The following is a 27,135-nucleotide window of genomic DNA, read 5'->3' on the forward strand; positions in this document are numbered from 1 at the left end:
CCTATTAAAGTGAAATATGGCTTTAATATAGTCACACCTGGGGGAAGTGCTCTCTTAGCAGCCCTGGATGCTTACCCTCCCCCATTTAGGGTTGCCTCTTATTTCTTTATTCCTCAGGGCTTGGTTTGGCAGATTTTCGAATGATCAGATTAATTGTGAAGTCAGTAGAAATGTCACATGTGAAGAGCAAAATCACTGGCACTTACGTGCTCAGGAGCTAACTTTCGTCGTAATTTAAGTAAAAAGGGGAGAGGAGAAGAAGCAGATTGCATAGCCCGTGAAAACACATTTTAGAATTTCTTTATTCAGTATGTGTTTGGGGAAATTGCAGGATAAATGACTCCATGAAATCCAGGTTTTAAGGTCTCTTGGGTTCCTGAAGCCGGGAAAAGGCTACAATGAGCCAGACCATGTTGGTCTTAATGTCTGTGGGAACTGCATGGGATAGGGGTTGGAAGGACTGTACATAAAGAGAAAAGTCCAAGTCTCAGCTCTGATTCCAGAGGTACAATGTAAGTTACCAAAAGTAGAAAACAAAACTCATTCAGGGCACATATCTCCGATGAAAATGTTTTGCCAGTTCTCTAAAATCACTTCTCAAGACTCTCAGACTTGGACATACCTAGCTACCTGTGAACACACAAGCTGCACTGGGAACTAAACAATGTATCAAATCCAATATAGGACGGCCTCCATTCGCAGTCATGTTAAGGGAAGGCTCAGAGCAGTTCATAACTTTGAGAAGGATCCCAGCCCTCAGATTTTTCACTGCAAAGTCGGTGCATCTCATGTTTAAGCTAGGTGGTCAGTGGATGAGGACATCTCTCTCTCTCTCTCTCTCTCTCTCTCTCTCTCTCTCTTTTATTAAATTTCACAACAAGTCCTTAAACTGAAGCTGTTTTTGCTATTTCTAGCATCCTCCTATTTTGGAAAGAAGTCAACAGTATGGCCAGAATGACTCACTTAGTAGCTCCCCAAGTCCACATTTTGCATGATCAAGTATCCTTTGCATATTTGTGATATTTATATTCCTGAGGAAGTTTGTATCCACTGACCCATATCTTGAGTCCATCATAACTTTCATGGTTGTGAAATTTAAACTATCACCCACTCCCTCTTTAAAATCCCACTGGCCTTTGCAGAGATTCAAGGTCTAGAGGGACCAGCAAGAATATTTTAGCTATGCCTTGGGGGAATTTCTCTAGTTGACTTTTCCTCTTTAAATAGCTTGAGAGTTCTTGCTACAGAGAAAGCCTACAAAGAAAATATAAAGGGGGAAAAACACTGTGAAATTCAAGTATCCTAATTCCAACAGGAGAGAGAGAGACAGGCAGAGAGAGACAGAGAGACAGAGAGAGAGGGGTCAGGAGAGAGTCAAGAGAAATTCTTTTGATTCACTATCTGAAACTTCAGGCCAAACTCCACACTCCTTTTTCTCTTTTTATTGCAAAATAACTATTTGTTTTCTTTTTTTCCCCTAGCTTTAGGAAGGTATAACTGACAAGTAGAAATTGTATCTATATTAGATGTACAATGTGGTGCTTCGATATATGTATACTTTGTGAAATGATCACCACCATAAAGCTAATTGAGAAGTTTATCATCTAACAGTTACCTTTTTCTCCCCCAGTGCAGTGAGAGCACTTAAAGTCTACTCTTTTACCTAATTTTAAGTGCTATACATTATTATTTTGTTGTTGTTGTTGTTGTTTTAGTGTGCAATACATTATTAACCACAGTCACCATGGTATACATTACGTCCCTAGAACTTATTCATCTTATAACTGAAAGTTTGTGTCTTTTGGCCAAATTCTTCCCATTGTGCCCACCTCTCACCTCGGTTCCTGGTAACCACTGTTTTACTCTCTGTTTATGAGTTTGAAGTTTTTAGATTCTGTATGTAAAGGAGATCATGTAGCGTGTGTCTTTCTTTGGCTAATTTCATTTAGCATAATGAACCTGGAGGCAGGTCCATCCATGTTATTGCAAGTGACAGGGTTCATTTCCCACTTTTCTGTGGGTGAGTAGTATCTCATTGCACATATGTGCCACATTTTCCTTATCTATTCATCCATTGATGTGCACCTAGGCTGTTTCCATACCTTGGCTATTGTCAATAATGCTGAAAAGGATATAGGGAATGCAGATATCACTTTGATATTCTGATTTCATTTCCTTTGGATATATATAGCAAACAGTGGGATTGCTGAGTCATCTGGCAGTTCCATTTTTAACTTCTTGAGGAAACTCCATACTAGTCTTCATAATAGCTACACCAGTTTACATTCCACCAACAGTGTACAAGGGTTCTCTTTTCTTCACACCCTAACACTTGTTATATTTTGGCTTTTTGAAAATAGCCATCCTAATAGGTGTAAAGTGCTACCTTGTGATTTTGATTTGCGTTCCCTTGATGATTAGTAATGTTGAGCACCTTTCCATACATCAGTTGTCCATTTGTATGTCTTCTTTCAAAAAATGCCCATGAGATCCATTTTTTTAAATTTTTAGTGGGAGGTTGCTATTGAGTTGTATGAGTTTCTTTTACATCGTCAATATGAACTCCTTATTGGATTTATCACAAGCTCTGCGGTCATCAGAGCTAGATGATTAAAGAGGTGCCCTCTGGGTGGCAGTCACAAAAGCTGGAATGCCAAGTGTGTCTACAAATTTCTTCCAGGTAGATGTTGGTGAGTTGGGGCAGGTTACGGGGAGAATGTGGAGATGGTGTCTAGGTTCTCCTGTCCCCAGAGAGGAGAGCAGTTGATCACTAGATGAGTCAAAAATAGAAGCCTGACCCTCAGGATGCAGCTTTTAAGATATCTAAATAGATCTTTGCAGGGAAATACTGGGAGATGGGTGTTTTTGTCTGTTCTTTCTGCACTGAGCCCTAAGGTTATAGCCAAGGCAGGTCTTCAGGAGTGCGTTAGCAACTTTTTCTTTGTTTGATATAGTCTTGCCGGTCTTGAGAACACAAGTCCTGTTGGCTTTCAAACTCATGTGTTTTGGGAACCAAGCCTCAGACACAAGGTATTACTGCTTTCAACCCTACCTCCTTAAGAAACATTTCACATTTCTGTGTCTATTAATTACAACATACTACTTCTGTTGCTTAGTGTCCTTTTGGTTGTAAATAATAGAAAATCTCTCCCAAACTGGCTTATGTATCAAGCAAATTTATGGGGCGCCTGGGTGGCTCAGTCTGTTGAGAGACAAACTTTGACTCAGGTCATGATCTCACGGTTCATGAATTCGAGCCCCGCATCCAGCTCTGTGCTGACAGCTCAGAGCCTGGAGCCTGCTTTGGATTCTGTCTCCCTCTCTCTGGCCCTTCCCCACTCACACTCTGTCTCTTTCTCTCTCTCAAAAATAAATAAACATTAACAATTTTTTTTAATAAAGCAAATTTATTGCTCAATGAGTACAATCCAAAAATAGCACTGGATTCGATTATACAAAGGTAACACAAATTGACAGTCTTTTACTTCTACCTTAGGGTTTTTGCTCTTAGAACACTCTTCTTGGAGTTATCCAAATATCTTACTTCTTCATTTTCTACCTTTTTTTGAAGGTTGCTGTTTCAGTGAGAACTTACTTAAGCACAAACATTTCCTATCATCTTTTAATAGTTTTATTGATACAATCCATATATCATAGATTTGCCCTTTTAAAGGTACAATTAAATAATTTTTATTATATGCACAAGTAAATGCAACCATCACCACAGTCTATTTTGAATATTTCACTACCTCAAAAAGAAATCCTGTACTCTGTAAATATCACTCTCTTAGCTGCCTTTCCCCCACTCCAACACTTAGCAACTGTGAATTTACTTTCTGTCTCTACAGATTACTGTGTTCTGGACTTACATAAGAATGAGATCCTACAGTACATGGTCCTTTGTGACTGTTTTTTTTTTTTTCACTTAGCATAATGTATTCAAGTTTCATTTTTATTCTAGCCATCCTGGTGTCTGTAAAGTGGTAACTCCTTGTGGTTTTGATTTGCATTTTCCTCATAACTAATGATGCTGAGCATCTTTTTATGTGCTTATTGCCTATGCTTATTGGTCAGCTTAGGAGAAATGACTATTCAGATTCTTCACCCATTTCTTATTTTGGTCACTTGTCTTTTTATTATTTAATTGTTAGAGATTTTTATGTATTTTAGATACAAGTCCCTAATCCGACATATGATCTGCAAATATTTTCTCCCATCCTATGTGTTGTGTTCCTTTTTTTCTTGGTGGTGCCTTTTGAAGTCTAAGTCTTGTTTTGATCAAGTCTAACTTACCTATTTTTGTTGTTCTTGTTACTTATGCTTTTGGTGTCATACTTAAGAATTTCTTGCAAATTCAAGATCATGAAGATTTATCCCTATGTTTTCCTCTAGGACTTTTATAGTTTTTGCTCTTACACTTATAATGTGAATAACACATAACATATGATTTTTTAAATATAATATTGTATATAGTGTAAATAAGGGTCCAACTTTTGCTTATGCCTATTCAGTTGTCCCAACACCATTTGTTCAAAACACTATTCATTCAATATTGAATAGTATTGCTATCCTTGTTGAAAATCAGTTGACCGTAGACATGTGATTTTTGTCTCTGTACTTTAAATTCTATTTATAGAATCTATAGAATATATATATGTATATACACATACATACATACACATACATACACACACAAACACATCCTCGGCCCAGTACTGTACTGTCTTCATTACTGTTGATATGTATGAGTTTGAAATCAGGAAATATGAGTCCTCCCAATTATTCTTTTTCATAATCATTTTCGCTTTTTTGCATCCTTGTAATTCAGTATAGATTTTAGAATCAGCTTATCAATTTCCATAAAGAAGTGAGCTGGGTTTATACTAATTGTATTGAATCTGTAAATCAGTTTGAGGAGTACTGGCATGATAGCAATGTTAAATCTTCCAGCCTATGAACATGAAATGTTTTTCTATTTATTTAGATCCTTTATTTATTTATTTATTTATTTATTTATTTATTTATTATAAGTTTATGTATTTATTTTGAGAAAGGCAAAGACAGCGTAAGTTGGGAAGGGGAAGAGAGAGACAGAGGGAGAGAGACAAAATCCCAAGCCCGATGCGGGGTTGAACCCATGATGCCACGAGATCATGACCTGAGCTGATACCAAGAGTCAGACGCTTAACTGACTGAGCCACCCAGGCCCTCCTTCTTTAACTTCTTTAAACAATGTTATAGCTTTTCAGAATATAAGTTTAGTACTTTTTTGTTAAATTTGTTCCTAAGTGTTTTATTCATTTTGATACTAATTTTAATGAAATTGATTTCTTCATTCATTTCATCTTATTTATTTTTCAAAGAAAGTACATAAAAATACAAATGATTTTTGTATATTGGCCTTATATCCTGCAACCCCACTGAACTCATTCATTAGTTCTAATAATATCTAGTGGATTCCTTAAGATTTTCTGTACAAAATGTCAGGCCGTCTGTGAATAGAAATAGTTTTACTTCTTTTTTAAAAAAATTGTATGCCTTGTTTATTTTTCTTGCCTAATTTGTTTGGCTAGAACTTGTCTTATTCCCAATATTAAGGGTAAATCACCCAGTCTTTCACCATTAAACATGATGTTTGCTGTGGATTTTTCACTGATGCTTTTTAGCAGGTATTCTTATTTTCTTACTGTTTTTATCATGTAAGAGTTATAGATTCAGTCAAATATTTTTTTTTTGCATTTCATATTATCATCTTAGATGATAATATAATTTCTGTTTTTGTTCTATTAATAAGAAATATTACATAAATATATTTTTTCAGATGAAAAAACAACCTACACCACCAAGAGAAATTCCACTCGATCATAGTGAATAGTTCTTTTTTACATGATGCTGGATTAAGTTTTCTTAATTTTGTTTGGAATGTTTGCCTCCATATTCATAAGAGATATTGTTCTGTAATTTTATTTTCTTGTGATATCTTTGAATGGTTTGGTATGAGGGTAACAGAATGAATTAGAACATCTTTCCATGTCTTTTATTTTTTGGAAGTGTTTGTAAAGAATTGGAATTAATCCTTCTTTTAAAGTTTGGTAGATGCAGTGGCAAAACTATCTGTGCCAGGACTTAATTTGTGGGCAGTGTTTGCTTTGTTTTGTTCCTAATACTTCAGTCTCTTCCCTTGTTATATGTGCAGACTTTTTTTTTCTTGGTTCAGTTTTGGTAGTTTGTATCTTTATAAGAAGTTGTCTATTTCATTCAATATATATAATATATTGGTATATAATCATGTATAGTATTTTTTGTAATCCTTTTTATTTTTCTTGGGTCAGTAGTTCTGTCTCATTTCTGATTTTAGTAATTTGAATCTTTTCTCTTTTTTCAATTAGATACAATTTTGTCAATTTTGTTGAGCTTTTCAAAAAAAAAAGCTTTGGTTTTATTGATTTTCCTATTGTTAATCTATTCTTTTTAAAAATTAATTTTTGCATTAGTCTTTATTTTTCCTTCTTTCTCTCACTTTGTATTATTTAGTCCGCTATTCTATGTGAAAGGTTAGATTATTGATTTGAGATCTTGCTTCATTTTCAATATAATCATTCACTGGTATAACTTCCCCTCTAAGCACTGTGTTAGTTGCATCTCATACATTGTGTCTTAATTTGCAAATCTCACAAAGTATTTTATAATTTTCATTTTTATTTCTTCTTTGACCCATTAGTTATTCAGGAATATATTATTCAATTTCCACATGTTTATGAGTTACCCAAATTTTTCTGTTATTGGTTTCTACTATCATTTCATTGTTGTCAGAGATTTGTATTATTCTATATTCTTTTAAATGCATCAGGGCTTAGTTTATGGTGTAATATATGGTCTATCCTGTAATATCATCCATGTACACTTAAGAAAGTACTCTCTATTGTTGTTTGGTAGAGTGTTCTATAGATATGTCTGTTAGGTCAAAGTTGGTTTATTGAGTTGTTCAAGTCATCTCTTTGCTAGTTGTTCTATCTGTTCTTGAAAGCGGTGTATTGCAGTTTCTATTATTGTTTAATTACCCATTTTTCTTTTCATTCCTGTAAGTTTTTGCTTCGTGTATTTTGGTGCTGTTATTAGGTACATATGTGTTTATAATTGTTATAGCTCGCTAATGAATTGACACCTTTGTATCATAAAATATTCCTCCTTTCCTCTGATAACATTTTTCTTCCTTCCTTCCTTTCCTTCTTTCTTTCTTTCTTTTTACTAGTTTCAGGTGTAGAATGTAGTGATTCAACACTTACATACAACACCTGCTGCTCATCACAAGTACCCTCCTTGATCCCCATATTCTGGTAACATTTTTTGTTTTAAAGTCTATTTATCTGATATCAGTATGGCCAGTCTAGCTTTTCTGTAATTGCTGTATGCATGATGTATGTTTTCCCATCATTTTATATTAAATCTCTTGTGGTGTCTTTGAATCTACAGTGTGTGTGTCCTGGAGACAACATATAGTTAGATCACGTGTTTTGATTCATTTTAAATATCTCTGCCACTTTATTGCACTATTTAATTTATTTGTATTTGTTATTATTGATACATTTGGATTTACATCAGCCATGTTATGTTTGGTTTCCTATATGCTACATGCTTTTTCAAATTTCTCTGTACCTATTCTGCTGTTTATTTTGCATTTAGTAAATATTTTCTAATGTAGCATTTTAATTCAATTAATGATTTTTTTCAATATTTTTGGATTGTTTTTGTGTTTTCTCTAGAGACTACTATATACATCTTAAATTATGAAAATCTGTTAAAATTTATACCAGCTTAATTCCAGTAATATGTTGGTGTGTTACACCAATATATCTCTATTGCCTCTTGCTCCTTTTTGTTGTATTATACATATTACATCTATTAATGTTACAAATCCAACGATTGTTATACACTGTTATAATCACTACCATCTGTCATAGTTTCTTTAGTCAAATTACAACGTTTCTCCCACCCACTTCCTTCGTATCATTATTGGCAAACATATTGCACGTATATTACAATTCCGTAATTTGTAAGCCTAAGAATACATTATATACATGTAAGTTGTACAACTGCATTTCCAATCAGTTTAGAGAAAAAGGAGAAATATAATGTCCTTTATAATTACACAAATGCCTTCACCTCTTGTTTATTCCTGTGTATTTGAATTACCATAGGGGTCACTTGCTTTCAGCCTAAAGAACATAACCTGTAGTATCTTTTGTAAGGGAGATCTGTTAGCATCAAGTTCTCCCAGTCTGAAAACTTATCTGGAAAGTTTTTATTTCTCCTTCACGTTTAACAATAGCTTTGCTGCATATAGAATTCTTTGTTCATAGCTTTTTCTTTGCGCACTTTGAATATCCTGTCCCACTGTCTTCTGTCCTCCATTGTTTCAGCGGAGAAGTTAGCTATTAATCTTGAGATTTCCTCATGAATGATGTTGGTTTTTTTCCTTGCTAACTTTCAAAATATTCTCCTTATCTTTGGCTCCAATTTTTTTTACTGTACTATTTTATGGGTCTCAATTTCATTCTGCTTCCTGGCTGTAATATAACTGTTTTTCAATAAATGTAGGGTGTTTACAGCCATTATTTTTCTAAGTTTGTTTTTTCTTTTTTTCTTTCTCTTTCTGCTTTCCTTCTGGGATTCCCTTTGTGCGTATGTTGTGGCACTTCATGGTGTCCCACATTTCTTTGAGGTTTTGAGGCTCATTTTTCCTCATTCCTTTGTTTCTCATTGTTCTTTGGCTTTCATAATCTCTATCAATCTATCTCAAGTTTGCTAATTCTTTCTTCTGCCAGTTTAAATGTACCATTTAGCCCCTCTAATAATTTTTTTCAGTTCAGTTATAATTTTAAACTCCAGAATTTCTGTTTCCTTCCTTTTTAGTTTTTTTTTTAATATTTTTATTTATTTTTAAGAGAGAGAGAGAGACAGACAGAGTGTGAGCAGGAGAGGGGCAGAGAGAGAGAGGGAGACACAGAATCCAAAGTAGGCTCCAGGCTCTGAGCTGTCAGCACAGAGCCTGATGTGGGGCTCGAACCCACGAACTGTGAGATCATGACCTGAGCAGAAGTCGGATGCTCAACTGACTGAGCCACCCAGGCATCCTTGTTTGCTTACTTTTTAAATAATTTCTATTTCTTAATTAATATTCTTTATTTGATGTGGCATTGTCTTTTACCTCCTTTAAATTCTTTTTTTTTAATTTTTTTTAATGTTTATTCATTTTTTTGGGGGAGAGAGAGATGTTATGCCCAGAATTCGCGATCCCCAAAGACCACCAGGGAGCCGAGTCCCATGCAAAAGCAAAGAGCCTTTATTCGAGCTAGCTGGAGCTCAATCCCCTACCTACACCTAGGCAGCGGTGAGATGCCGGAGAGAGCCAGCAAGTTTCAAAAGCACAAAGATTTTATAGTGGTCTAGGGGCAGTTGGTGAGGTAATGGCTGTGGCCTTAGCCGATTGGCTGGGGAAGGGTTGTGGCCTCAGCTGATTGGCTGGGGAAGGGTTGGAGTCCTGTTATGCAGGTTGCCTGGCGTGTTTTGATCGGGAAGTTTGAATGGGTGAGCGGGAGGTTACTCAAGGGGAGGAGGCGTGGTCTGAGGTTTCTGCGATTTTCCCGGAAAGGGGCCATGTTGGGGACATAGTCACTCAAGGTGGAGGACACAGAACAGGATGGAGTTGGCCGGCGTAGGTCCGCTCTTTCAAGAGAGACAGAGTGTGAGTGGGGTAGGGGCAGAGAAAGAGGGAAACACAGAATCTGAAGCAGGCTCCAGCTGTCAGCACAGAGCCTGATGTGGGGCTTAAACCTGCAACCACGAGATCATGACCTGAGCTGAAGTCAGACACTCAACCGACTGAGCCACCCAGGTAGCCCCTCCTTTAAATTCTTTAATGTTGCTTTCCCTTAGTTCTGTGAACACATTTGTAATTGCTACTTTAAAGTTTTTCCTGTTAAATCTAATAGCTGATCACTTTCATGAGTTTTTGTTGCCTGCTTTTTTGTGATGTTGGGGTCATACTTCCCTGTTTCTTTGCATGCCTCATGATTTGTTGTTAGAAAACATTTTAGATAATCTATGCAGCAACTTTGAATGCTCCCTTCCTCAAGCTTATTTGTGTTTAGTTCTTGGCTGAATTATGTTCCCACGTTAAGGCTATGATACTGTTCCTCAGCAAGGTTCATCTTTGAATATGCTGAAAGTCACTCTAGGATGACCAGAGTACCGGTAGTGTTCTCAAAATTTTTCCCTGCCCACACCCTGCCATCAAACATCACTAATTGCCAGCTAATTTCTCCATTGTTTCCCACAATGCCCTGGGGTATATATTGCTCTCTAACTTAATCCAATCAAATTGTGCCTCCTTGGAAAGAATAGTTTCTGAGGTGAGTGATATTTGTTCTGACCCCAGCTGTCTTATCCCTAGTTTCTCTCATATAAACTAGCCAGCCTACAGTCTAGGGTCTATCTTCATTAGACACACGGATCTCCTTCCAATTTTCTTTTGTTATAGTTGCTTCTGTTCTTTCTCTAGGCAAAATTTCTGAGCCAAAGTTCTGGACTTGGGGCTACAGAAGATGGCAATCATTTTTCTGGGTGACACTCTCACTCAAGGATCTGAACAATCAGTGAAGAGAGGTCGTTGGTCTTCTCATCTTGCCTCTCTTGGCATGCATCTACTGACCCAATAATGGCAAGGACTCTCAGGGCCCCAGTGTTATCATTCTGCCATGCCCAATGTAGAGCCTCCGTTCTCTGAGTGGGGATTAGGCAGAAGAATTAGAACACAGCCTTAACAACAGGCAGCTAGCAGCAGGATGAGAAATGTTGAATTGTACTTCTGGCTGGATGCAAAGACTCTGGCTGGGAGCTGGGTAAAGAAGGAGTTGTGTGTTCTTGGCCACAGCAGTCTGGAGTGGGGTCTGCTTTCCTGAGCAGGAAGGTAGGAGAGAAGGAACAGTCTTGGGTCAAATTAGCAGCTGCTTGCCTTTTTTTTACAGAATTTCCATAGCTTTTCTTAAATAAATGTTTTTTTCTTCATTTATTTTTTGCTTTTAGAATAAATAACAGAGGCTATAAATGATTGTTATTGTTAATTTTCACAATTTTCACTGGGTTATGGATGAGTGAAACTCCTGATGTTGTGAGGCTGGAAATCAATTTCCATTTTATCATCTTATTTCATTAATTTAACTATTAAACTAGCTGTGCTCATTACCTGTCTACCCCCCCCCCACACACACACACACGAAAATATAAGCTCCATCAGCCTCAAATTAAAAATCTAGTCTCAGAAAATTTCCTGAGACTTGAGAGAAAGCTTGCATCCATGAAACAACAAAATACAATAAAACAAGAAATGTTAGAGGATAATAAAAAGCTCTTAAAAATTCAATATATAAAATCAAAAGTTAATATCTTGAAAACATAAATTTGAAAAGATATATATGTACTCCTATGTTTATTGCAGCACGATTTATAACAGCCAAGATATGGAAGCAACCTAAATGTTCATCAATAGAGGAATGGATAAAGAAGATGCCGTGTATGCATGATGGAATATTACTCAGCCATTAAAAAGAGTGAAATCTTGCCATTTGCAGCAACATTTGGATCTGGAGACTAGAAGGCCTAATAAAATAGTCGGTGAAAGAGTGAAAAACATATACCATATGGTTTCACTCGCATGTGGAATTTAAGAAACAAAACATATGAACAAAGGAAAAAGAGACAAACCAAAAACTAGGCTCCTAACTGCAGAGAACAAATGGATGGTTGGTAGAGGGGATGTGGGTGGGGAATGGGTGGCAAAGATAAAGGGGTTTAAGCGCATACTTATCTTGACAAACACTGAAGAATGTATAGAATTGTTGACTCACAATATAGCACTCCTGGAACTAATAGAACACTGAATGTTAACTTAGAGTATAAATCCACAATATCCTGTTGACAACCAATAGGATTTTCATAAACAAATGAAGAAATTAGCAATGAAATGTTATATTTTTTTCGTAATTAAAGACCATTTATTATTTTATTGGAAGGGGACATTCAATATTAAGCAAATCATTTTTAAGATATCCAAACTAATGCACATCATTATGAAATTTCAGTATATCAAGAATAAAGGGAAGTTCTAAAATCTTACAGAAAGAGTCCATAAGCGAAGAAAAAAGAGCCACAACCTTAGAATCACAAATGGAAATATCATCAGACTTCTCAATGACACTATTGGAAGATAAAAGTCATTAGAACAAGGTCTTCAAGATTTTGATTGAAACTGATTTTAGACTAAAAGTCTATAATCACTAACCTAATACATATAAGTGAAAAAGAACAATATGTTCACATACAAAAAAAAAATCTAAAAACTAACTAAATAGATAAAAGCTGAACTTCCATTCCTACTTTTTTATAGAGGTTGCTGAAAATATGTTCCATCAAAACAAGAGACTATGTCAAGAAAGCGAGTGAATGTGTTCATCCAATATAAAAGAGAAGTAAGAGAGAGTCAAAAAATGGTACCGATCACATTTAAGGAATGCGTCAAGATGATAGCTGTGCACTAGGCCTGAGGAAAGGCCAGTCTAAATTGAAAAAGGAGGATTGTCATTACTATGAGGGAGGTCTCCAGGAGGAAATTGGAGCTGAAACATGATTAGATAGGATTGCCCATGTGGAATATTTTATAAAATTGGGATTAAAAAGAAAAGAAAGAGAAAATTTAAAACACTAAGTATGCACATCTGATGAAGAACTATTATCAAAAATATACAAAGAATTCTTGGAACTTGATAGTAAGGGAAAAATGATTACAAAGTGGGCTGAGATCTTAAAAGACACCTCAGAAAAGAAGATACACCGTTGGCCAAGAAGCATATGACAAGATTCTCTACAGTATAATTCAGACAAGTGCAAACTGAAACAATTAGATATCACTACACACCTATTTGAATGAGCAAAATTCAGGAAATTGACAACATCAAATGTTGTGGGCAAAGTAGAGCAGTAGGAATTCTCATTCATCGCTAGTGAAAATGCAAAATGGTGCAGCCACTTTGGAGAACACTTTGGAAGTTTGCTACAAAACTGAACACGTTCTTACCATGTGGTCCAGCAATTGCACTTCTTGATGTTTACCCAAAGGTGTGGAAAACTTAGGTCAAAACAAAAAGAAAAAAACCTGCGCGTGGATGTTTATAGCAGCTTTACTCATAATCGTCAAAACTTGGATGTCCTTGAGTAAGTGAGTAGATAAATACACTCTAGTACATCGAGACATTAGAATATTATTCAGAGCTAGGATTGAAATGAACTATGGAGCTATGAGGAGACAAGGAGGAAACTTAAATGCTTATTACTAAGTGAAGGAAGTAATCTGAGAAGGCTACATACTGTATGATTCCAACTCTATGACATTCTGGAAAAGGCAAAAAAACTAGGGACACAATACAAACATCAGCAGCTGTTCGAGCACCTGGGTGACTCAGTTGGTTGAACATCTGATGCTTGATTTTGGCTCAGGTCATGATCCCAGGGTTAAGGGATCAAGCCCTACATCAGGCTCTGTGCTGGGTGTGAAGCCTGCTTGGGGTTCTCTCTCTCTCTCTATCTCCCTCTCTCCTTTTGCCCCTCTCCTTGCTCTCTCTCTCTCCCTGAAATTAAAAAAAAATTTTTTAATTAAAAATTAAAAAAATATGTCAGCCATTGCCAAAGGTTGAGGTGTCAGCCTCCATGCTGAGTGTAGAACCTGCTTGGGATTCTCTCTCTCCTTCTCTCTCTCTCTCTGTCCCTGTCCAGCTTTCTCTCTCTCTCTCTCTCTCTCTCATTCTCAAAATAAATGAATAAACATAAATAAATAAGTAAACAAACAAACAAATAAATAACGGATTTAGGATGATTATGATGTGTCAGTGTAGTTGGGGGGATGTTGATAATGGAAGAAGTTATTCATGATTTGGGGCAAGGATTACATGGAAAATCTTTGTACCTTCTCAGTTTTGATGTGAACCAAAAACTGCTCTTAAAACAATAACATCTTAATATCTGGTAATTATTAAATAAATAATAATAGACTTAATATTATTTTGGCCTTTCTAATGGTTCTAAAGACTTAATAATAAGAGAATCTTTTTAAAATATATTTTTAGGTTTGTTTATTTTGAGAGACAGAGAGAGCAGAGGAGGGGCAGAGAGAGAGAGAGAGAGAAAGAGTCCCAGGCAGGCTCCATGCTGTCAGCACAGAGTCTGATGTTGGACTTGAACTCACGACTGTGAGATCATGACCTGAGCTGAAACCAAGAGTCAGACACTTAAACAACTGAGCCACCCAGGCACCCCAATAACAATAAAGTCTTAGAAATAGTCCAAATCTGAACGTAACTATTCTCTCTGGATTTGTGAATGAATTTTATTTTGTTTTTAAAAATTAAGTGAGATTGAAACTGACAGAAGTGTCCATTGTTTTAAAGACAAATGACTTACAGAACAGTCAATAACCTGGTCTACCTCCCTCTTCCACCCACTTCTCTAAGCTTTAGCTGTGCTTAACTTGCCTCCATTTCTTAAACATGTCATGTTCTCTTGTTCTTTGGACTTCACACACACCATTTAAATTTGTCTGTAGTGTCTTTGCCACTCATCCTCCATAGGTTCCCATCCTTTTTACTTGAATAACTCCTACTAATTCTTGAGATCTTGGCCTACCTTTCTCCCTGAGATGTTGTTTGTACACTTCCATAGTACACTGTCATGAATACTCATTCTTGGATAATTATTGTTTGATTTTCCATCCCCTCCAATAAAATCTCAGATTGATCCTGTACAGTCTTTCACACATTGCCTGGCACATAATAGGTGGTCATGAAGTAGTTACTAAGCATATGCCCAAGTCTATGAATGAGACATAGTGTATTTATTGTACTAAGAGGTTAGTTGATGAACTGGGGATCGGGTCAATAAACATTATAGACCAATAATTTGCAAAGCATGGCAACATAATGGATAAAAATAATTTTCAGAAGTTTTTCTTCTTTTCCTTCAAGAAGTTTTTATTATGGTGGGGAGTAGAGAACAGATATACTGTTAAAGATTTAAAAATTCAGGTATAATTTGATCAGGACCACCTATCTTCAAGGTTCTATATTGGCGTATGAATATTAGGGCGCATAAAGATCCCTCTAATGTTCTTTACCAGTTACCAGTATCAGCAGCCTCCTAAATATGAGACTCCCATACAGTTGTCTTAGATCAGGAGGGTAGGTCTACTCTGAAATTAATTCGTAAGTTTCTTTAGGGTAAATGACCTAGCGTCCATGCGTGCCATTAGAAGATTAAAAAGTCCACCCTAGTAAAAAGAATAAAAAAATATAAAGAGCCAACATCCTAGTAGAAATACCTAATGTTTCAATGTTCCTTAGATTTTGAGAGTAATAAGAAAGGGTTGAAGCACCCCAAAGCTGGCCTTCTGGTTAAGTTCCTTTAAAAAGATAAGCTGATACACACACACCTTTTTAATGTGTCTTTGTTACATTAAACTTCCTTCCTAGACAGATGGCAGATTACCAAATGTCATGTTAACTTTGGGGCAGATTAATTCAGATGGTGTGCACATAAATAGCTGTTGACTTGTGGAAAACCAAATAATTCCAAAACAAAACCCAAATATTTTCTTATAGTCAATTTTGCTTTCAGATCGTATTTCCTGTGTTATTTTTGCACTGTGTTGTTTTTTGTTATTACTACCAATATTTGCATAAACAGGATCTCTGTTGCTTAGCAATTCATTATTTCTGTTGTGTCTTCTAAGTTGAAATTGGTTTAGTTCTCTACTAGGGAAGAGACTGTTTGACTTCTCTCCCACGTATAAAATTTATCCCATTTTCGAATGCAAACGTAAGTCTGTTTCTGGACCAATTCAGTCAAATGTTCTTCAGACTTGTCTTTGTATTCCAATTCTCACTGGAAAGGAGTTGAGAAGATAACTGCATTTAGTCATTGTTACTTTCTGTGCCATTTTATTTGTGATTACTGTGTCTTCTCCTGTTTCTCGTTTTTTTCTCTACTGGATCCCCATCCAAAAGTGTTAGAAGTCAGATTTGATATGAATGCCTGAAATTGTGTTTAAAAAAAAAAAGGTCAAGAATGTTAGTAAGCTCCCTTAATAAAATCACTAAGGTTAATTAAGGAGAAAGATACTAACAAATTCAATGTACCTATGCAAATCACTTTATAAGAAATTTAGTTACAAAAAAGCCTACACATCAACAATGAACTGAACAGAGGGGTGCAGAATCGTGGATGGCAGCATGTCAGAAACTGATAACAATAGAATCAGGAAGGTTAAGGCCCAAGAAAACAAAAAGGGCTTTTCAAGCTATATTTGGAACAGGAAGATAAATGTGGAAGGGAGCTAGTTGGGAGTCATAATGTTATCATAAGGCAGAAAAAAGGCAAAACGACATGAATAGCATTTTGCTTCCACAAGAATGGTGCTCATACTGAAAAAAGATACTTAGGCAATCATGATAAGAAATTTAAATCAGAGAGAAAAGAACTGAAGAGCATTTAGCCATTTTTAGTAGACTCGTGCCTAGAATAATTTCTTCCCAGAGAACAGAAAGAATTTGGAGTGGTGATGGTTTATAATGGAAATTGTAATCTTGTCAACGTGACGGAAAATTAGAAATTCCTAAAAGGTTAGGGATACGGATATACTTTATTTTCAAAAGAGAAAAAAAAATGGAATTCTTAAACCATAGACTTACCATCAATCTCACAACCGAAAAGCTACACAGGATACTATTATGATTGTAAATACCTATGGTGCTAAAGGCACTTTAAAAGAGAAGAATACCGCATCGCTAATAAACCGATCATCCTAACCAATTCAGTATTTCCATCTGTGTTCACTCTTTCCCAGCTCCTACTGACACATGTATGTTGTTGACTTTTTACACTTTGTTTTGTTTTGGTTTTTGCATTTGCGGGTAGTAGGCCTACATTTCTAAATGCTGTTCTTTAATTTTTTGGTATATTAATATTATGTTTTTAAAAACGTTTTGAGATTTCACAAGCAGAATTTTACAGGAATATATAATATCCTGTCATAGCGATGAGGGCTACTGAAGTAGTCATTCATTTATTATTGAACCTTTTTTTTTTTTTTTGGTTACAAATCATTCTGAAATGAACATATAACATATATAATTTTTCTCTTTATTTCTTGGAAAAGCTTATTTGAACACATTCCCCAAAATAGGTTGAGAACATCAAAACTCATAAACACTTTATGGAGGTGGACAGAAGCTACCAAACTACATTGCGATGTGATAATTTATTTCACATCAGCACTATTTTATAGTCATCTTGACAGGACTGTGAATTATGGCTGTGATTTAATTTTCTGGAAATTGTAATAGAGATGCAATGGAATTCAGAGGTGTTATGTGTACTTATATCGTTTTATGGAGGCTAAAATTGTCCAATTTTATTTTATTTATTTTTTCATTTTTATTTTTTTATTTTTTTTATTTTTTTTAAAGGTTTATTTTACTTTTGAGACAGAGACAGAGCATGAACGGGGGAGGGTCAGAGAGAGAGGGAGACACAGAATCGGAAGCAGGCTCCAGGCTCTGAGCCATCAGCCCAGAGCCCGAAGTGGGGCTCAAACTCACAGACCGTGAGATCGTGACCTGGGCTGAAGTCGGACGCTTAACCGACTGAGCCACCCAGGCACCCCTATTTTTTTATTTTTAAAATTTTTTTACGTTTACTTATTTTGAGAGACAGGGAGAGACCGTGTGAGCGGGGCAGAGGCAGAGAGAGAAGGAGACACAGAATCCAAAGCAGGTTCCAGGCTCTAAGCTGTCAGCACAGAACCTGATGCGGGGCTTAAACCCATGAACCACGAGATCATGACCTAAGCCAAGGTCGGAGGCTCAACTGACTGAGCCACCGAGGTGCCCCTAAAATTGTCCAATTCTAAAAGTGTTTAATATTCATTTATAAATTTTGTGCATTAATAGGATTCTTAAAGTTTCTTTTTCACATTGTTTTATATTTAACAATATAACAAGTTTTCCTATTTGTTGCAAATATAGCTTTTTTGCCTTTCCTTTGAGCTATTTTATAGGTTTCAACTTCTTTTTTTTTTTAATGTTTATTTATTTTGAGAGAGAGCGCACGCGAGCAGGGTAAGGATGAGGAGAGAGGGAGACACAGACTCTGAAACAGGCTCCAGACTCTGAGCTGTCAGCATAAAGCCTGATGTGGGGCCCGAACTCACAAACTGTGAAACCATGACCTGGGCCAAAGTCTGACACTCAACCTACTGAGCCACCCAGGTGCCCCCATAGGTTTTAACTGCTAAGCAATAAAATAGGTTTGTTTCTTTGGAATTTCCGCAATTATTTCCAAAATTTTTTTTTTCCTTGAATAAAATGTTGCCAAACTAATGAGAAAGAAATCATACACGACAGCTTTGCACTTAGTAAGAATGCAGACGATGACAGCAAACCATCATTCCCAACATGCCCATTAAGTTTAAAAGATCAAAAGTGTTACGACGGCAGAGAGCTTCAGGTAAACCAACTGGAACGGAACTAAATTCAGATACGGAAAAGCTCTTTTCCGGTAAAGATGACTTTCTTCTCAGGAAAGGTTTGTTACTGAAACAGTGCTAGACCACATACATAGTTAGCGTGAATGTTGTATGGTTTGTCACAGAGCTCCATCCATGACCTTATACTCTTTCAACAATGTTGTCACTTAACACAAAAAGCACGGAAGGTGTGTATATGAACACTGCAGATTACACATACTTCTGAGGAATAACTAATATAGCAAATGTCACATACTTAACGATTTTGTTTTGTTTTTTAACGTTTATTGATTTTTGAGAGAGAGAGACAGAGCATGAGTGGGATGGGGCAGAGAGAGGAGACACAGAATCCGAAGCAGGCTCCAGGCTCCGCGCTGTCAGCACAGAGCTCGATGCAGGGCTCGAACTCACACACCGTGAGATCATGACCTGAGCGGAAAGCAGAAGCTTAACCGAATGAGCCACCGAGGCACCCACATACTTACAATTTTACAACACTATGATCACCTGGAAACTATGGATTTATTAGAGACAAATCACCCATTTTTAAATTTTTTTCATGTTTCTTTAATGTTGAGAGAGAGAGAGAAAGAGGGAACAGGGGAGGGACAGAGACAGAGGGAGACACAGAATCCAAAGCAGGCTCCAGGCTCTGAGCTGTCAGCACAGAGTCCCACACAGCACTTGAACCCATGAACCATGAGATCATGACCTGAGCAAAGTTGGACACTCAATCGACTGAGCCACCTGGGCTCCCCACAGATCACCCATTTTTAATAAAGAAACCACATTTAAAGAACATAATGCCAAAAGTCTTGGCACCAGGGAGAAGAGACCGGGGCTCTGGAGGGTCTCTTTAGCAAATGCTTCGTGGCCAATAGTGCTTTTTTGATGACAAATAAATGCATTTTTGTTGTTGTTGGCTGTTCAAATCTATCATCAGTCAAACAAGACTAAACAAATATTAGGATGTCCAATGTGACAAAAACCTTTGAAATCATTTAGAGGGTAAAAGGGCTGTTTTATATAGATTATACTATGTTAAGTCTGAAGCTCTCTATCTCACGTGGTGGGTGAAAAATCAAGCTACCTCCTTCTTGGAGTTTCCTCCCATCTCCTGCTCTATACTGAGGTTCTTAGATCTTCTTTAGGACCAGGGAGAATTTAAGACCTCCCTGCTCATTTATCCATAGACTTATTTCTGAGACCCCATTGCTTCTGTCTGCGTATTCTTTTTAGGTTTGTATGTTGTGACTTTGTGTCAAACTGGGACATTTGAATATTTATCTAAAAAGGAGCTTTTATATGTATGTTATTTGTGTGCATGAAAAGGACTTTATTCACCTCCTTTTTAGCAATATAATTTTTTTTTTTTTACCAAGAAGAGAATTCTAGAATAGAAAACGTTCTCGTCTCTTTCAGTACTTTAAAGAGATCATTTCATTGTCTTCTGGATTTTCTTGTTCTTGGGACATTCTTGCCTTTGCTCTTTTGAAAGTAATGTATGTATTTGTGTTCTTGGCTTTTAACTTTTTCTCTTGGTTTTTATTTTAGAGAAATTTTAATATCACCTGCCTAAAATATTATGAGTGGAGTTGGCTAAATTTTTTGACTCTGTGCTTTGATTTGTTTTGTCAGTTTTGAGACTTCTCTGCCAAGGTTTCTTCAAATATATTTCTGTCTCATATTCTCTCCTCCTCTGCCTCTGGGACGCTGACTATGGGTATAACAGTCCTTCTTATCATACTCCATGGATCTCTGATGCTCTTTTATTTCTCTGCCCATCTTCTGGCTGGCATTCAAACCATATACTTTCTATTGTTCTGTCTTCCAGTTCACAAATCCTCTACTTTCTTGTTTAATTTTCTATTTTTTAAAGTTTATTTATTTATTTTTGAGAGAGAGAAAGAGGCAGAGAGAGAGGGAGAGAGAGAATCCCAAGCAGGATCTGTGCTGCCCACACCAAGACCGACACGGGGCTTGAACCCACGAACCCTAAGATCATGACCTGAGCCAAAATCAAGAGTTGGGCGCTTAAGCAACCGAGCCACCCAGGCACCCCTTCAATTTTCTATTAAACCCATGTATTGAATTGTTAATTTCAATTATTACATATTTCAGTTCTAGAATTTCCATCTGATTCTTACTCATGGATTCAAGTAAATTCTCTATTGATCCTCCATTTTCTTTAACATATTAATCATAGTTACTATATAGCCCTAGCCAGAAGGTGCTAATATCTGAATCACTGAGCCCGTTTCTACTTCTCTGAAGTGTGTTATCTCCTTCTAAGAGAATTTTTTTTTTCTGACAGGCAGATAGAGTCCATAGCAATCACCTTAACCTTTCTGTGAATGCTAGGCAAATAAACTATGAGGCGGGCTGCTCAGCTTAGCTAGAGATTGAGGTGATTTCAGAGTTGTTAAATCTGGTAAGGCTCAGTGGACCTTCATTTCACCTTTCTCCTGCTGTGTAGCCCTTCAGGGTTCAACTGAGAGGGAGTGTTTCCAACAGTTCTCTTCCCTCAGTCTTTGTCTCTTCATATGAGGAAAGGTGGAAAATTCTCTTCTTTGAAAGGTTGCTGACTTAGCTCTTTAGTCCCACCCCACATAGATTTAGAATTCAGCAAATACACCAAGGAGTCGACTAGGTGTGTTAAGTTCCGCATTTTGTTACTCCAGCTAAAAGCTCTGATGATTACTTTATCCCCAGCAAGACCTCTTTCCCCTGGGTCAAGCCTCGGGTTGCCAGGTACAATTCAGGAAACCCAGTTAAATTTGAATTTCAGAGAAACAATGAGTATATCTGCATTAGAATTAGGTAATATTTCCCAGAATACAGTTCTCTCTTCTCTGGAATCTTTTGCCCTCTCAGCTTTGCTACACCCACAACGACCTGATGCCTTTAAGCAATTTTTTTTTTTAATTTGGCTCTTCCAGTTGTAGTTTATTGGAAACATTGATTTGCCATAAATCACTGTGTTTTACCTGGAAGTGCAAACTTACTCTTACTTTTTTAACTTACCTACTCAGCCATACATTTTTTTCCTAGCAGTGTCTTATTTTTTGATATGCCTATTCTAATTCTCCCTTGAAAATAACAAAAATTAATGTGCTTTATATTTCCCTTCATCCACCACCTTCTTGTTGTCTAGCAGTTTGGGGTTGAAGTCCATGCAGCCCCTTGAAATCACTCTCAAGACACAGCTCTTATATTACCAGTTCATACACTCCATTCCATTATGAAATTGATGAAATTTCTAACCTAGTCAGTGAGGCAACGAAAAACTTGGCTCTGTGCCTGGTTCACAGATAGTGACCGCCATGCCCATCCTTATGCTTAAATCAAAAACACCAGATGGAGCTACTTTTATTCATTCTTCTTTCATGGGTTTGGCTCAAACATCTCAAGTCAAATTATAAACAAGGCTCTGGCACCCACAATGTACGGAGCAGTTATGATGTTCAATATGCCAAACGAGCTCAAAAAATATGGGGAAAAATGTTTCCTACCCCACCCAATGCTATTGGCCATAGCAACCCTAAGACTCCAGTCTTGCTTGCTGCTCATTGGTTTATGTTCTAATTAATTTTCAGCCCCAGTTTTAAAATGTTTAATATCCTTTCCTTCTTTTTTATTATTTTAATTTAATCTACCATTGCTCAAAGTTAGCAGGAGCCTCCTCAGATTGTGAAGTTATGCTACATCTCGACTGTAAGTTCAGCAGAGTTTTCATGGTTTCTTTTTTTTTTCCTTCTGCTGATTTGGAAGATACATGCTCCATTTCTATGCTCAAACCATTACTTTTTAGAGTCTATACTATTTTAGATTTATTAATATATTTTACCAATGTTTCTGCTTTCCTTTGTTGTAGTACTATTGCTCTACAGAGAGCAATTGTAGTAGTATTTTTGCAACTCATCTAGTGACTTTTCATTTCCAATAACAATATTTTTCTCTTTTAATGTTTATTTATCTATTTGTTGAGAGAGAGGTAGAGAGACCACGAGTTGAGGAGGGGTAGAGAAAGAGGATCCCAAGTAGGCTCCACACTGTCGGCACAGAGCCCAATGCAGGGCCCAAACTCACAAACCATGGGATCATGTGACCTGAGCTGAAATCAAGAGTCCGTGCTTAATCAACTGGGGCCATTCCAGGTGCCCCCTTTTTAAAAATCTTTTTAAAATTTTTTATTACTTTATTTTGAGTGGGGGAAGGGTTGGAGAGAGAAAGGGAGAGAGAGAATTCCAACCAGGATCCACACTGTCAGTGGAGAGCCCGACTAAGGGCTCTATCTCACGAACTTTGAGATCATGACCTGAGCTAAAATCAAGAGTCAGATGCTTAACTGACTGAGCCACCCAGGTATGCCAACAATATTTTTCAACTTTAATATCTTTTGTGGTTCTTTTCTATATCAGTTTATTCATTTTTATAATCGTGTGCTTTTATTGTGCATTCTATTTCTTCCAGTATTTTTAAACCTCTTGTAAAATCTCATGTCTCTAGGTATTTGAATAGAATTCTGTTTATTGGATCAGGACACTGTATTTTTAAGTAGAGTCAGTCCTCATTTATTGCAGATTCTGCATTTTTGTATTCACTTATTTGCTAAAATTTATTTGTAACCCCTAAATCAATATTGAGGTAATTAGTTTGGCAGTCATTTGCAGGCATGCACATACAAAGAGCAGCAAAATATTTGAGCCTCAACATTCACATCCCCAGCGAAGGTTGAACAAGGTGATGTTCTGTCTTCTTGTTTTGGCTCTCATACTAAAAACATGGCCTTTTCATAGTATATTTAGTGACTTTTTTTTTTTTTTGCTTTTTTTTGTTTGTGTGCTTCTTGGTAATGATTTCTCTGTTTAAAATGGTCCCAAGTGTGTGCTGAAGTACTGTCTAGTGCTCCTAAGTGCAAGAAGGTAATGATATGCCTGCCTTAAGGAGAAATACATGTGTTAGGAAAGCTTCATCAGGTATGAGTTATAGTGCTGTTGGCTATGAGCTCAATGTTAAAGAACGAACAATGGGGGCACCTGGGTGGCTCAGTCGGTTAAGCATCCAACTTCGGCTCAGGTCATGATTTCACAGTCCGTGAGTTTGAGCCCCGCGTCGGGGTCTGTGCTGACAGCTCGGAACCTGGAGCCTGCTTCCGATTCTGTGTCTCCCTCTCTCTCTGACCCTCCCCCATTCATGCTCTGTCTCTCTCTGTCTAAAAATAAATAAACATTAAAAAAAATTTTAGAAAGAACTAACAATGTATATTAAACAAATTTTCTTTAAACAGAAACATACATAAAGCTGAGTTATGACTTGATCAGTCGGAACAAAAGTTGTGACCAGAGGCTTACAGGAACCCCTTCATTTCCCCTAAAGGCAATGATTCAGTATTCACTAAGTCAGTGTTTGTGGTAACTTTATAAAATGTAACTATGGTGAATAACGAGAGTCTACTATGTTAGATTTCTTTGTATGTGTTACCAATTTTTACCTGAGTGTTTATCTTCTTATGGGTGCTATCTTCCGTACGAGTCATGCAGATGGTGATGAATCTTTATGGGATAGTTTTTCCCCAATTTTATTGAGATATAATTCACATATATGTCAATTACATTTACACTGTATACCTTTAAGGTGTACACTTTAGTGATGTGACATGTATATTATTGTGAAATGATTACCACAATAAGATTAGTTAACACACCTCTCACCTTACATAGCTACGTGTGTGTGTGTGTGTGTGTGTGTGTGTGAACATTCAAGATCTACTCTCTTGACGACTTTAAAGTATATATAATACAGTACAGTTAGCTATGGTCATCATACTGTACATTAGATCCCCAGAACTTATCTAACTGGAAGTTTGTACCCTTTGCCTAACATCTGACCCCACTCTCATACTCTCCAGTCTCATTCTACATAGGTGTTTAGTCTCTTAAGAGTTTGCAATCAGTCTGGTTTATCCCACTGGCTGTGTAGCACCAACTTCCTGTCATCACTATCAGAGTGGATTTGGTCTTCTTTTCTGATGCAAAAATTTCCATTTCTGGGCTCAAGTATGAATGTTATATATGTAAAACTTTCAGAATAGATCTAAAATTCCTATGGCCTTGGAACAGGTGTTCTGTATTAACACATGTCCTCCAAAGTATCATGCCAAAAACAAGTCATGCCCTTCCAGATAATGATAGCTAACATTTTTGAGGATTTAATATGTGTTAGACACTGTTCTAAGCTCTGTATATTCTCATTTGTCTTTACAGTTATGCCAGGAAGTAGATTCTGTTCTTGTACTCCACTTTAAAGACGAGGGCACCGAGTCAGAGCTTGAAAACTTTCCTAAGGTTACATAGCTAATAAGGAGTAGTTGTAAAACAACGCACACTTTTTAAACCATTAAGCTATCCTGAGAATATATTTTTTAGCACGCTCTTGTCTCTACTTGGAATCAGTTACCTCTGCCTTTCTTCCTTGGTTCTCATTTATCTATTAAGATGGGGTGACTTCCCCCATCTCAAATGTCATATCCATGTGCAATTTAAGGCAATTATTGACTCTCTTTTCTGGGTTCCATAGTTCTGTGTTCTGTATCATTATTATGTGGTTATTGGTTTGTTTTTTTTTTCCATTGAATTATAAACTCTTCTATGGTAGAGACTTTGTTTTACCACTTTTGGTTGACAGTAGTCATAAAAGTATATGTCATAGAGTGCATCTTTGGCAACTGTTTTTGGTTAAATAGAGAAGCCATTTTCATCATAATATTGATTTATTTTAACTGTTTAAATCCAATTTTGCATTGATTATCAGTATAATACTATTATATTGCAGCTTGATGTGCTGGGAAATATGTGAATATTTGGAATCAGTCTAATCTGCATTTATGTTCTTTTTTTTTCCTTTGGGTATCTTTCTTTAAGGCTTTATTTATTTATTTATTTATTTTATTTTTTAGAGCAGTGTTAGCTTCACAGAGAAATTAAAGAGAAGGTACAGAAATTTCCCATTTACTCGCTGCCCCTACACATGCATAGCCTTCCTTATGATCAATATCCCCGATGAGAGTGGTACATTTGTTAGAATTGGCACATCATTATCATCCGAAGTCCATAATTTACATCAGGGATCACTTTCAGTGTTGTACATTCTATGGGTTTGGACACATGTATAATGACATGTACCCAACATTGTAGTATCATAAAGAATAGTTTCACTGCCCTAAAAATTCTCTATGGTCCATCCATTCATCCCTTCCTCCCCTCCAGCTCCTAGCAACCACTGATCTTTATATTGTTCCCAAAGTGTTGCCTCCTCTAAAATGTCATAAAGTTGGAATCATCTCCAATGTAGTCTTTTGAGGTGGACCTCTATCACTTAGTATACATTTAAGTTCTTCCATGTGTTTTCATGGTTTGATAATTCATTTCTTTCTAATGCTGAATAATGTCCCATTGCCTGGATATACCAATTTATCCATTCATCTACTAAGATACCTTAGTTGCTTTTAAGTTTTGGAAATTGTGAATAAAGCCACCGTGGATGCCCATGGGCATGTTTTTGCATGGACATACATTTTCAACTCCTTTGGGGAAATACCAAGGAACATGATTGCTAGATCACATAGTAAGAGCATTTTGTTTTGTAAAAAAAACTGACAAGTCTTCCAAAGTGCTTGTGCTATTTTGCATTGACACCTGCAATGAATGAGAATTCCTGTTGTTCCACAATTTCATCCACATTTGGTATTTTTGGTGTTCTGGACTTTGGCCTTTCTAACAGGAGTATAGATATCTACAGATATCTCCTTGTTGTTTTAATTTGCATTTCCTTAATGACATCGATGTTGAGCATCTCTTCATATGTTTTCATATGTATATCTTTTTTGGTTAAAGTTTTGGGCTTATTTTTTAATTGTGCTGTTTGTTTTCTTATTGTTGAGGTTTAAAGGTTTTTATGTACTTTAGATAACACTACTTTATCAGATGTGTTTTGCAAACTTTACATTCATGTTTGCTCCTTTTGTGAGAGGCAGGGATTTAGACAAATTAAAATTCTTACAGAATATTAGTCTCCCCATCTGAATCAGAAGGCTAATATGACTCACTGGGCATGATTGGCAATCTATAAGATGGTCCCCAATGGTCACTTTTTAGTATTCAAATTCTTGTATATTCTCTTTCCCTTCACTGTTAGGTGGAATCATTGATTTGTCTTTAATGAACAGAATACTGTAGCAGTGATGGGATGTCATTTCCAAGATTAGGTTACAAATAAACTGTGGTTTGTATCTTAGGTTCTGTCTCCCATCTCTCTTGGACCACTTACCCTTGGGAGAAGCTAACCACCATGCTGTAAGTCAGCTCTGTGAGAGCCCCACAACCCCTCAGGGAACTGAGGGCTGCTGACAGCCATGTGTGCAATTTTGGAAATGGGTCCCCCCTAAGTTGAGCCTTGAGATGCCTGCAGCCCCTGCCAAAATTGGGTTCCAGTCTTATTAAAGACCC

The sequence above is a fragment of the Panthera leo genome, chromosome D1, assembly GCF_018350215.1.
Source record: "Panthera leo isolate Ple1 chromosome D1, P.leo_Ple1_pat1.1, whole genome shotgun sequence".
Classification (NCBI taxonomy): domain Eukaryota; kingdom Metazoa; phylum Chordata; class Mammalia; order Carnivora; family Felidae; genus Panthera; species Panthera leo.